Raw genomic sequence first — 13,287 nt, forward strand, 5'->3', positions numbered from 1 at the left:
CTTTCGTTTCGAATGATCGATCGAGCAATGACTGACAGCGGGTTCTTATTGACATTCGTAAGGAGTGATCTGTGAGTCGTTTGTTAGATTTCGAGTGAGTCTTACGTCATTTGTGTTGAAAGTATAATGCCAAAGAATATAGAGATATGACGTGAGATTGTTATTCGTCGGGAATAATTTATCAAACGTATAAATTTTTCGATTGCACATATCGTTATATAGAGATATGACGTTTGCGCCGAAATTACGTCGGGTCGGAATTTCTACGAACGTCGATATTTCGAAATCTCGTCAATTTGTATTAAAATGATTCCTATTTCCGCAAATAGTCCGTAGAATATTATGGTTGTCGAAAGTTTCGTACAGAAGGGTCGAGTTTAATCCGAGAAATCTTTGTCTAGTGTTTGAGTGCCTACGATTTTCTACGTAGTATATTTGCTTTCCGCGTTACGGCTATTTACATTTGTACTTACTTCCACGAGCCACTCACTTGCTTACGACTTCGTTCTAAAGTATCTCTGTTTGCTTTCCTTTGTCTTTGCTTTCGTTTAAAAGGAAAAGGAAAATATGCGCTTGGGGGATGAGGGAAAAAAGGGAGCGTAGACAAAGGCTAGCGTATTTTCGCGAATAAAAATGGTAATCAGGCAGAAGGGTGACGAAGCTAATCGTGTGCGCGAAATTGTGCCTCGCCTTTCGATGAAAAAGTTTCAATCGACAAACCCTGATTTTGAAGGTCGGAGATCGCAATTCGAGGGTATGGCTATTCGTTTTTAAATAAACCGGATACCGTCAGACGGGCTTCTGTTTGTTACCTCGGACGTTCCATACAGTGTCCTTGTCCTATATACGGCCAGCTGTACTGCGTTTGAAACAAATTCGCAATACAAATACTCTTGTTGACAAATATCGTGGACAATATATCGAACGTATTAAAGAACGTCGAAAAAAATAATTTCTCCGTAGTTTATGGATTAGTCTGAGAATATAGAAACATAGAAGATATATCAACTTTTTCGAAATTCCGACATTGCGCAAAAATTTCATACGAGTCGTAGGATTATCCAACTGGATGTATCAATTTTTGTCATTTTACGAATGAAATCAGTATGCTTTGAAAGAAAATTAATATCTTAGTCGTATAAGGCGATCCCAAAGTATGGGGGTGACTCCGTATTCGAGCTAAGGGAAAGCATAACCACGCGGAAGTTGAAAGAATCTTAACGCGAAGGGTATAAATGACTCGCGGTGAATTGTGCCGCGATTTATCAAACTTTCGAACATAAACAGAAGAGGATATTAATAGAGGCGAGCCGATGCTAGAAGAAAAGCGTCGACGATGACTTATTGTTGAGCGAAGCGGATAAATTTAACTGTCGGAGTTTGATTCATCGCGAGGCAAACAATTCCTTAGAGGCTTTAACCTCTTTGCAATTTCACGATCCCGGTGTGGATTCTCGACTCGTTACAAATCTTTACATCTGTTCTCTTTCTTCGGGAAGGATAGTTACACCAGATCCTAATTATATCCAAAAGATAGAGTATTTTAGTCAAACTGGGCACAGCGAGATAATTGGGCGTGCTTCTGATGGAACAGATTGTTTCTTCTTTGTTTCCAGTGACGTGTGATGAACGTGTTGTTTTACACTTCTGTGGTAGGAAAATGAAACTTTCTAATTAGCTAGAAAAGGTTTATCCAAATGTCATATAAAACAAGTAAGTGACAAGAATAGACGACTTGTAAAAATACTGACATTGTCTGGAATGATGTAATATACAAAGTGGGTCACTTAACATGGTCGCTTCAATCGTTTACGTTATTAATGGGTTTAAAAAAAGTTTGTTGTTTATCGAGTATTTCCTCTAATAACTAACGAGTATCGAGAAGGATTCGACGAATGTATTTTTTAGTAATAAAGAAGAAACGAGCATATGTATTCCGTACAACCGTATTTCTGTGCTTCGTTCCGTATTTTTGTACAACTTCAGCTTAAGCAGAATATGTAGAACAAATTTATTTATATCGCCTTCGAAATCGTATCATACACGATGAAAATATAGTTTGATCAGTTTATTATTGTAACAACGAAAAGAAAGGCAATTACGTTGCATTATATTAAGTGACCTACTTTCTGCACTCCAATTTTAAATGCTCATTTCACCCTTTTGGTATAATGCCCTCAAAGGAAAATATAACCAAGGCTGTATTAACAGATGTCAAATCTTATGAGAACAACAATTACAATTCTCAATTACCTAACTGCACAATTAATTATATTATAAATTACTGTCTGATATTATTTAAGGATCCTTGTCCGATTGTTCCGTGCAATTCAATTATTTATTGGTAGAACCTAAATGTCACTGATATATACATTATACCTAGTTTAATTTGCTTCTACGTGAAATTTTAGGGCGAAAACAGAAACTAACTTTACTTTGTTAGCGTTTGAACCATGCATCATATCGCCAATCACGTAGCTACCATGTTACGTGCTCAGGATTGCAGAAAACTCTAGCATTGACGTCTATGGCTAAACGAAAATGCGAATCAGGAGCTTTTTAGTTATCTCGCAATTATCTCGAGGTTTCGGTAATCCTTCGAGTCTTGTAATTTCCATGAAACAAGACCGCGACGTAACAACAGTGATTTAACTTAAATTTGTTTGTTCGACCGTTTCCCTTGTTTTCGTTGAACGCTGTTTTTAATTAAAACGTCATCCGCAATTAAGAAAAATTCGTACAAAGAGCCGAGTATTTCTCAGTTCTGGAATTAGCTTCGAGGCTTCTTGGTATGTCGCTTTCGCGGAACAAAGCAAATAAAGATGTCGTTTGAGGAACGAGACGTTCGTGAAGCTTTTTTGTTCCATTCTTATTTATTTGAACATTGTTCTAGTAATATTATATTGAAACTTTTAATTCGTTATCCTTTGAGATATTTCCCAAATACCACGAATAAAACTTGATTACACATTTATTAAATTTATTATAATAATTCTGATAGTTGAATTTGTTATAGGGAAATGTAATCGTGAAATTAATTGCAAAGATCCTGTTGTAACTTCGAAATATGATTCGCGAAAAGAGTCTGGAATATACTGCAATGTATCGTAATAATAGAATTAACATTACTATTCTATTATTAATCATACCGAATATTAATAGTATTCGTAATGGCATAAAAAATGAATGAATCGCTTGTAATGGCAAAGAATTTTAGTCGTTAGATTAATCAGTGAACCACGTTTTCTATGATTTATTCATAATATTTGCTCTAGAATCTTACTCATAATGGAGTAATTTTGCTACCATGGGAACGAGAAAGCATTGAATTTAAGACAAAGCTAGCAGATACATATATTAAACTAATAGTGCTTCGTACCGTTTCATTGTAGTTTGATACTATATCTCATGTCCTTATAGTCGTTCTTCGCACCTTGGTAATTCGTAATTTCATGTACGTGAATACCATATATTGTTTCTGGAATACTTTGTATTTCTTGGAGTTTATTTTTTCTCTTCAACGTTAATTTTTTGCTTCGTCTCGGGCTTGGCATAATTTTTATCGTGTCTATTTTGCAGTAATACTGGAAACGTCTTAACAAAGCAAAATATTTAATCGAATTAAACTATTATTATTTATTATATAACAATTATTTCACTCATCTTTGCTATTTATACGCATTGACAATGAACATTCGAGCCAAGGGCTTTAATTATGCAATAATTACCGCTAACTACGACTAATATATCGATATCGGATGGGAACTGCGCTTATCATTGACGAATACAAGTTCCTTTATCGTAAATCTATAATTTATATTATTTATTTATTCCAAATTACGTATCTGGATAAAGAAGTTAATTCTATCATTTTTAACTGACGGTACAAGGAAAATATGGTCAGTAACGCTTGAAAGGTGATAGGGTTGGTTGCAGAATTTGTTTTTACGATTCTTTTTTCAAACGATATTGTAAGGTAGGTGGTAGCAATCCTGATTTTTATAGATTGAACATCGAATTTAATTCAAAAACTTTCGAAAAATTTAATGAAAAGGAACTTGAAAGTAAGGCGTTCGCCAAATTTTCGGGACAGACGCAAAACTAGAGCGGAAGGAGGATTCTACTTTCAAACTATTGATTAATTTCTTGAACACATAACCGAAGAGTATATTGCCAGTGGCGAATTTATCTTTCGAAAGTTTCCGATACAGAGACGCCGATCAATACCAACAAACAAAACCAAGAAACCTGGCTTGTATTATAAATTTACAAAACCGTAAGGTCTACACACTGAATCCTTTTTTCCACAAAAAAACCAGAGATCGGTTTAACAAGAGAGAACGAAAAATAGATAAGGGAGGAAGAATTGTGCTACAAAATGCTCGGTTAGATACTTTCTGAATATTTGATTATGCTACTTGATAAAATATTGATCGATCGAGGTCGGACATGTTGTATTCCATAAAAGATAATGGATCAACAATGTAGGGAACGAAGTATGCACGATAAAGGGAAAATAAAGCGAGCGCTCCTTTCGTTGCGATAAAAATTCAACGGACCGGTAGTTGCGGACTTTTCCGGATAACCACGGCCAATGCTTAATATCGAAACCACGGCGCCGTACACTTTCCAATAACTGCCTGGCCGGCCATCGAAATCGATGCAAATGAACCGTTTATTGGAGAAAATATGGCGAACAATAGGGAGAACGTAGCGAAACTAGCGCTGTAATCGTGGCCTAATCATTCCTGGTTCGTTCGTGTTCTCTTCGTCAAAAATGAGTTATTACACGAGAAATATGGACGACTGCACATCGCGGCAGATTTATTATCCCGTAATAGGCATAATTGCGGAATAATTTTCGAAAATGTTCAATTAAATCTATAAGATCTGCTAAATTTCAAATACTTCACCGCGTGATGTGAAAGGTAAAAGAATTAGAGCATTCTTATCGAACAAAGTATAAATGTTCGACGGATTACCTCGCTCGATCAGTTTTGACGTTTATCGAGTTACTCTCGAAATTCCGTAATAACATTGTATTAATTATACGCTACCTCTTCCTCGACACAATATGGAAGAAAGTTGCTTAATTACGAAAGAACGAAGTAACTTATTACCATCATCCGTACAGTGGATGTTAGAAAGGTGTGCGTTATTCTTCAACCTTAAAGCAAATAGGTTCAAATTATCGTCGTATAAGTAAGATAAAGCGTGGAAATGACAATTCTCCGCGCAATTAAAACTCAGCCGATAATTAACCATAATGATTACGAATTGAACCGTATACGTCACGCTGATGGACAGGGTGTCCCTGTGTTTATTCGATACGTTAGCTGTTCGCGTGAAATATCGGTGTGTTAAAATAACCGATGTTTAGGCTAATAATGCTGGCTGTTTATTCCCCACGAGATGTCGCGTTAACGTCGATATTCGATACATAAAACCGTTATAAATAGTCGCCATTTAACGGTGTCTCTCAGCGTTAATTACGACGAATAGTTTATTACGTACGATCACGTCAGGCGTGAATTGTTGGTAGAAAAGTGCATGTCGCTTGGAATATCGATCGATTTCATTCGCCTTCGTGGCATTGCTCGTCTTTCGATTCGAATACGGCGGTAATCTCTTGTTGACCTCACCGAACGATTTCGAGAAAGAATGGAGGGAAGCTATTACTTAATGTTTCAAGCCTTTCGAACGTCCTTTTTCCGTTCGGCGCGCAAATCTCGTTCGAAGCGTCTTACAAATGTTCGAAACATTTCTCCTTTCGATCGATGCGTGAACATTTTACATCGCGATTTATTTTACACATCTTTGATGCATAACATTGATGCATAACACGATCAGAATATCTTTTAATCTTAATCATCTCAACGGAAATTAAAAATTTTACTGTGTAATTTCTTTCTTGCGTTTTAGTAATCGGAGGTTGTAAGCTGTATTTGTTGTACCTGGAGTTTAAACAGATATTACGTTAACATTTTACACGGCCAAGTACTAGGTTGCTTTACTTCTCTTACTTCTCTTAATTTCCTTAATCTGTTTCTTGTACAAATCAGATTGCAAAGTTAGAAATGTACGGAAGATTTCTATTTTTAATCGATACGTGCAGATTTTACAATGCAATTCCTCTACGTATGATATCTTAAGAATCGAAAGCCGATGAAGTTGCACTTACCGATTTTGGACGTTGGCCAAACAGAGATTTATATTTTATACGCCGATCTTACTTGCTCTAAATTATTTCTCTTGTCAGTCTACTCCTCCCTAAATCTCGTTATAAAATTCTTGCATGCATGGAATCTCTTTCTCCAATCGATGCACGAATATTTTACAACATAATTTCTTCGAAAGCTTTAAAGGTCCGAGCCAAACGAAATGTACCTCGTCGCTAATATCGGAAGTTAATCGAACAAAAGTTAGATTAGGTGTTGCGTTAACACTCGAGCACGTTTGATCACCACTCCGTTCCAAATTGTTTCCTTTATCACTCCATTCAGCACGCGCGTATTCAATATTCCGCATGGCTGGCAAACAGTGGCAGAGCAGAAGCGGTAGACGATTTTCCAAAGAGAATTCGTTCCGAAATCCGGCGGGAACACATCTCCCAAAGCCTCTTTCGTACGGGAATGAAATATCCCGAAGAGGGTAAAGACAAAAGGCAGCGCACGTTATATTTCCCGTTCAAGATCTGTCGACGATTTCATCTCGTAGCAGGTTAAACGAGAGCAGGGGGAGAGCGATGATTAATCGGAGGGCTCGTTGCCCGTAGAATCGTTCGTCCGATTCAGTTAGTCGCAATTTACCTTCATACGTAGATCGGCGCAACTTACACAATTTTCTATTATCGCAGAAAACGCGGTCGTTTGTAACACACGATGAAAATTAGTTTTAACATGTCGGATGCCAACGTCCGATACAGGCTTTGCGGCTTTCCGAACGAACGTTTCCCATTTACCTCGCCATAGAAAATTCCTTTTTGCACGTTTCCTCGCTTTACGAGCTGTCGCGACGAATTCAAACGCCAGAAAATCACGGTGAACGCGTTGTGCCAGTAGCACGAGTCAACGCTCTATCGGACGTATCCGCCGTATGCGGTCAAGAAAACGTTGATTAAAATGCTTCTCTTTTCCTTTTCGCTTCCGACTTTTGCTATCGTTCCTGTTCCGTGCTGTAAAGATGTTAAAAACTCCGAGAAGATAACGCGTCGTTGTTCGCGTGTCCGAACTTTTGCTTTTTCTGTTTGATAAAGTTCAATTGGAAGATTAAAGTTTCATCCGTAAGGAATGATCATTTATTTTTTACACTCCGTTTTCCAATATTGCTCTCGTCGCTTGTTCTTTCGTTTCTGCTTTTTTATTTTTACTAGTAGCAATCTAGACTTTTGCATTAACCTAACGTGCTGTGTGTGTCGCTTTAAAGCGACAGGATAAAGTCTAATCTGAATATCGTGATAATCTGATGCAAGGCAGGGAATAAAAGGTTGGAGATGACGCGTGACAAAGGGAAGACAGAAGATTAAAATTAATGTTTGCATTTAGCTAAGCGATTAAGGAAATTTTACAACAGATCCAGTTACTTTGTTTAAAGCTTTCGTAATCGAATATTTCTATGCAAAATATAAATAATTCAATTCTTTCGTGTTTCTGCTCGCAAGAAGCTTGGTTAATGGAAATTTTCGAAAGCATCGATAGCGACAGAACGACGTTTCCTGCGGCAAAGGCCGTTTTAAACTGGACGCGAATACAGAAAACGCAGCGAACTCGAAACACGGATTGAAAGCAAAGAGCTGCAGAATTTCTTTCATATGTCGAATTCTAAGACGGTCGACGTGACCTAAATTGAAACAAGGGACTGGAAGAGAAAGGCAGTAACTCAACTAACTCGAACATTCACCGAAAGTTTTTCCCTAACTTTTTAATATCGCGCGATGCACACAGATTCAAGCGGATGCCAGTGAGCACGAAATATCACTTGTTTTTTTACAACTATCATATATAATAGAAAGTATCCCGTTGAAAGATGATTCAACATGGAGAAACGAATAATACCAAAAATGCGGAAAAAATCTTTTCTTTCTACAGCTTCTTAGTTGTTGGTTTCAACTACACGGTTCGCACGCGGAGACAAAATATTCGATCCTTTCGCAACTTGATCGAATATCTTATAACAAAGACACAGTTGGTGAATCTTGTATTTCACGCTCGTAAATATTTACAGTTGATTGTCGTCGTTATATCATTTCATAAAAGAGTAATCGTAAAAAGAGTAAAAGTTGCTGGATAATAAGTTGAAATAAAAAGGGAAGTATAGCTACATTATTAGGAAAGTTATTTTAAAAACTATAAATTTACGCTTATTTAATCGATCTTCGAACTTTATATCCCTGAAAACAAGGTTGGAATACATTCTATTATTCGTATTCTCAAACGAAAATATACGAATCCACAAACTCGGTTTCCTGTTATTCTTTCCTATTAAATCGCCCTCGTTTAGATTATATTACCCGTTGCCAGGCACACTGTATAGAACGATTAGGTCACAAAGTCACCAAGATTTGATCGTTAAGCATCGTTTATGGCGAATCATTAACACCGGGGGCTTATCGTGGCGGGTTAGAGATCTGAATCTCTCTGCGAGTGGTTAAAGGGTAATGGTCGCGACCGGTTCTATCGTAGCGTTTTTCTCGTTCGAATCGTCACGAGGGTCAACCAGCACGCTCGGTAATTGCGACAGGACGTGACTGTGAAAGAAATTCCCTTTATTCGATCTTAATTCATCCCACGGGTACGAAACGCTCGGGATTACATTGCTTTCAGACTCGTTATTCAGCTGTGCATACTACTTTTTCCTATTGGCACGGGCAAATCAATTAATCGAACAGATTTACGACAGATCTTAAGATTTCCGATAGATTGCTCGATCGAATCGCTTGAACGAAACGATAGACTAACGAATTCGTGTTTTCTCGTAACGATATTTATAAAATGGCGTTTATGAGACAATGATATGCAAAAGTTTCCTACAAGTTACATAGATTTTTCGTTCTATATTCCAAAGCTGATGTTTTAAATAATTCTACATGATGTTGTACAACTATGTAACAGTATTTCGTCGTACTGTATTCTTCAACTTGCCGTGCGTTTATAACCAGCATCGGTTAAAATTTGTATAGTCGTCGCTTTTAGAATATAAAATACAAAATCTATTATTTTTATACCAGTGTACTTCTCGTTGAATTTATCGTTTTAATGTCGCGCGCCAAATAAACGGTATTTCTTAAGAATATTCAATTGACGGAAAAATATGTACATAATAATCATTTTTATTTGATAGTTTACGATCGATCGTGTTACGAGTACTTGTTTCACTAAAGTACGAAAAATTTAACGAACGTGTTGAGAATATACGTCTTTTCTTTTTAATTTATGTACGAGTAGGTGTCTCTGTGACATATTATTAATATCCGCTAATGCTGTTTGAACGAATATTTAATTAGAATCGTAGCTATGAAAGGGAAAACGCGTGAACAAACGTCAAATTTAATATCTTTGTCGGAACTCGGTGTTTACTACAGATTCGTGGATGAAATTACGATGGGACGGATTCTGGGGATGAAAAGCTACCCTATTTAACCCACGTGCGTTCAATATGTTTTAATAATTCTGGCCTTATTAAACGACAAACTCGTCGAAAATCGAATCGACGAACGACGAACAGCGACGAATTTCTTTAATTTTATAAACTATTATTTGTAAACTATTTAACTATGTAAAATACAAGTTAGTTTTCTAGAAATTTCGAAACTATTATTGACGGACAAAGCGTGCATATTTATTCTATTGTTCTAATTTTTTTGCTAAAAATGGCATCGACGTTATCAAGCTTCTTGAAAATATAATCGTCGTTACGAGTGAATAAAACTCTACCATTCGCTCTACTATATCAATCGTTCTTTAACAGAGTCGCAGTTATTAAATTTCAAGTTTAACGGATCGCCTTCGGATATAATATATTTTTTCTGACACTTTGAAAGTGTTTCATTTATATCTTCGCATTCTTCTCCGTTCGGATATTCATTTATCACACATCTGCTAATTTACATTTTTATCTCGTTTGCCGTTTCATCGTTTGTATTGGTATTTAATAAAAACATAAAAAGTTTGTATTAGTTTGCAATAGTATTTGCTTTTAGGCTAATAATCGTTGCTCTAATAATAAATTAGTTTGTAAATTTCCAAAATATCGTCGTGAAAACATTGTACGTATTAATAAAAATACCGTGTTATTAAAAAGCTACAACAGTAGGATTTTGCAAATAGTGACGCGTATAAGACACACTGTTGAAAATTCTGACGCGTTTCCGCACCAGGGAACCGATGATTCGGGTTGACGCGGTGATATGAAAACTCTCGGTAAAGGTTGAACTCGCCAAGTTCTAACGAGAAACGCGAATATCGTCACGACAACGCGGCTTTCCAGCTTTAAGAGTTCCCACAGCGTGACGTCGCGAATTTTCGTGATAATCCCTTTTAAACTACGCGAGCATTTATTTAATAAGCTGCCTCAAAGACGGCCTTAAGACGACAATATCTTAATTATTCAACGCGAAGTCGAATTTTCACACACGTTAGCGTGTCGCCTTTCAGACGAAAACGAGGAAAAATCAACTCGGCAAAAAGGATTACGTTGCGCTCGTGTTGTTGCTAAAGCCATTAATTGTCGAAAGCGAATCGCACGCGTCAAGTTGTGGTTGAATCACCCGAAACCGAGTAATTCTTTTTGAAAGTATCCTCGAAATTTATGAGTTTATCGGATTGATTTATGAAATTCTTGTACATTTTTTTCTACGTTCGTTGAAAAATGAAAATTGTAAATATCAGAACAGATCCTACTGCGAATTTGGAGTTAAAAGAAAATTGATACCGTTACAACTTTGATCAATTAATTCTTCGTTAATTAACATGGATAAGATTATTTATTGGAAGAATTCTGAAATTAAGAACGTTATTCAAATGAATCTGGAATTTATGATTAATTTAACATAGTACAAGACGAATTTATTAAAATAATGAATTTTTGCTGATAACTTTTATTCGTTTCGTAATATCCGTTCGCTGTTAACGAACCGTTTCGCTAGAAAATTGTCTTTTTAGAAGGAAGCTCGACAAAAGTTTCTTCCACTCCAAAGCATAATATTCAACCAACGTTGACAACATTTTTATGTGACAAGGAGTTCAATTCGCGACATGTTTTACCCTCGTCCTCCGCCTTCACCCACACAAGCTCATTCGCACGTACACACATTTACACACGACGGAACATGTTCTGAAATCCCTCTGAAATTGCGCTCGCATTTTCACCACCGGTATTTCCTGTCCTTTTCTCCGCCGTCAAAAATAGTTCATTAAGGGGAAACGTTCGTGCCATCTTGCAGGTGAACCGTCGTACAGCATGTAGTATATCGATCGTAGGTCGAAGCGAACGGTTTAAGGGTGTGCACCCTATCCAAGCCCCTTGGAACATAACCTTAATCCGATTTATCTGCCTTCTCAACGCGATCAGAATGTTAAAACGAATATCCGCGTTCCACGGCATTTTCCACTGCTCATCTCGATCCATTTCGAGATTCTTCGCATTCGTGGCAAAGTTGAAGGGAAACACGGTCGAAAGTTCGACGGGACTTCCATTGCTTCTTCCATCCACACCTTTACCTCCAATTGTTCGAAGATGCGCGTTTTTGCATTCGAAAGGGATGGGACACTGTTGAACCTCATTTGTAATTCCGAAAAAGTAATTTACAATTGGCAACGAATCCTCCGTGTTCGTTACTATAGTGAGTTTTTCAATTAATAATTGTTCGAACGTCTCGTTCAAATATTTTAATATTACCGATTTAACATTACCAATATTTATATAATTTATGTTAGTTTACCAATATGTTTGTATCTAGTCGCGTGTTTGCGCTAACAATTGTTTGAATATCCCATTGGAGTAGTTTATTATCATCATTATTAATATCGTTTTTGTTATCTTACCAACGTTGTTTGCTTATTTGCCCTTTTTTTCTAGTAAATTAGGAAGTTTGTATTTGGTTTGGCATTTCAACAAAATATTCTAGTTTCCATAAAACGAAATAAACAGGAAAAAAAGTCGATGTTTAACTAGAGAAACAAGAAACTATACATTCACCGCTATCTGTTAATTACCACGAAGTTTTTTGCTGGCATTTAAATGCAAAGTTAATTAAGTTACACTAGTTTCTCGGATAAGAACAGGAGAATTTGCTGTTTCATTCGATAAAGGATTACCAAGTTCTCGTCTTAATGGAGAAGATACACCGAGTCTCTTCTTTTTTCTCCTCTTGTAGAAAAAGAGTGGTCTTTTCTCACCGAGTTCTTCGGATCCAACGTAGTTCATAGAGTTTTTATGGTGGTTGTACTTCAAGAAATCGATGAGTGAGCTTAGGGGCCGGTAGAAGTTAAGACGGACGAGTGAAAAAGACGATATCTATACATCTCGATCACGTGCAGTCAGAGGAACTTTCTGATTTCTTCTATTGCTTCTCGTTCGATGACCGTTGTTGTTGCTTTTAAAATACTAACCAGATACTCGTATTCTTCTGGAGTCGTAAATTTAACTTATGTACTTGCGTTCCTATTTATGTCCAGTTTTTTTGGTTATATTTATAAAAATATAAATTCGCGTAAATACGTTTTCCATAGACTATTTTCGTAAGCCTTTTTAGTTTAAAGTATCAACGTTCTTCTCTTTTCTTCTTTATCGATCATGCGCAGGGACAAAGTAACATTCACAGAATATTATTACACAGACACAGCACTCGTTTCACGATAAATTATCTCGATATCAGTGAATCGCGTAATGATTCAAAGTTAAAATGATATTTTACGCAAGAGAAACGACCTGGTCGGCGATGTATCACAGTTAACAGAGGCCAGCAAAGTGTTTTCCAGTTTCTCATGCAAATGACCAATTCAACGATGATTAATTCGATGATACGAGATCTCTAGTTTCTGGCGTACGGGCAGTTAAAGGGAATAGCAAAGTTGTTAATGCCAAACGTTGGACTTAATTAATCCAAGCTTTTTGACCGACGTTGTTATGTTTGAACTTTAGGCATCCTCGGGACTGTAAATAATCACGGAATTAGCTGAGAATGAAATACGTGAGCTCAAGAATCAATAATTCAGTCGTAACTCTATAATTGTAAAAATGAAAGAAGCAATATACCAAACGTAATTGGGCAATACAAAGTTCAATGAA

General features: G+C 36.7%; 1 protein-coding gene across 4 annotated transcripts in view; it reads left to right on the plus strand.

Moving 5' to 3' along the window:
* unc-13-4A (BAI1 associated protein 3) overlaps window positions 1-13,287 on the plus strand; it is a 123,163-nt gene that overhangs the window by 537 nt on the left and 109,339 nt on the right. The gene's annotated exons all lie outside the window — the stretch shown is intronic.

This window comes from Bombus vancouverensis, chromosome 1 (assembly GCF_051014615.1).
Source record: "Bombus vancouverensis nearcticus chromosome 1, iyBomVanc1_principal, whole genome shotgun sequence".
Taxonomy (NCBI): Eukaryota; Metazoa; Arthropoda; class Insecta; order Hymenoptera; family Apidae; genus Bombus; species Bombus vancouverensis.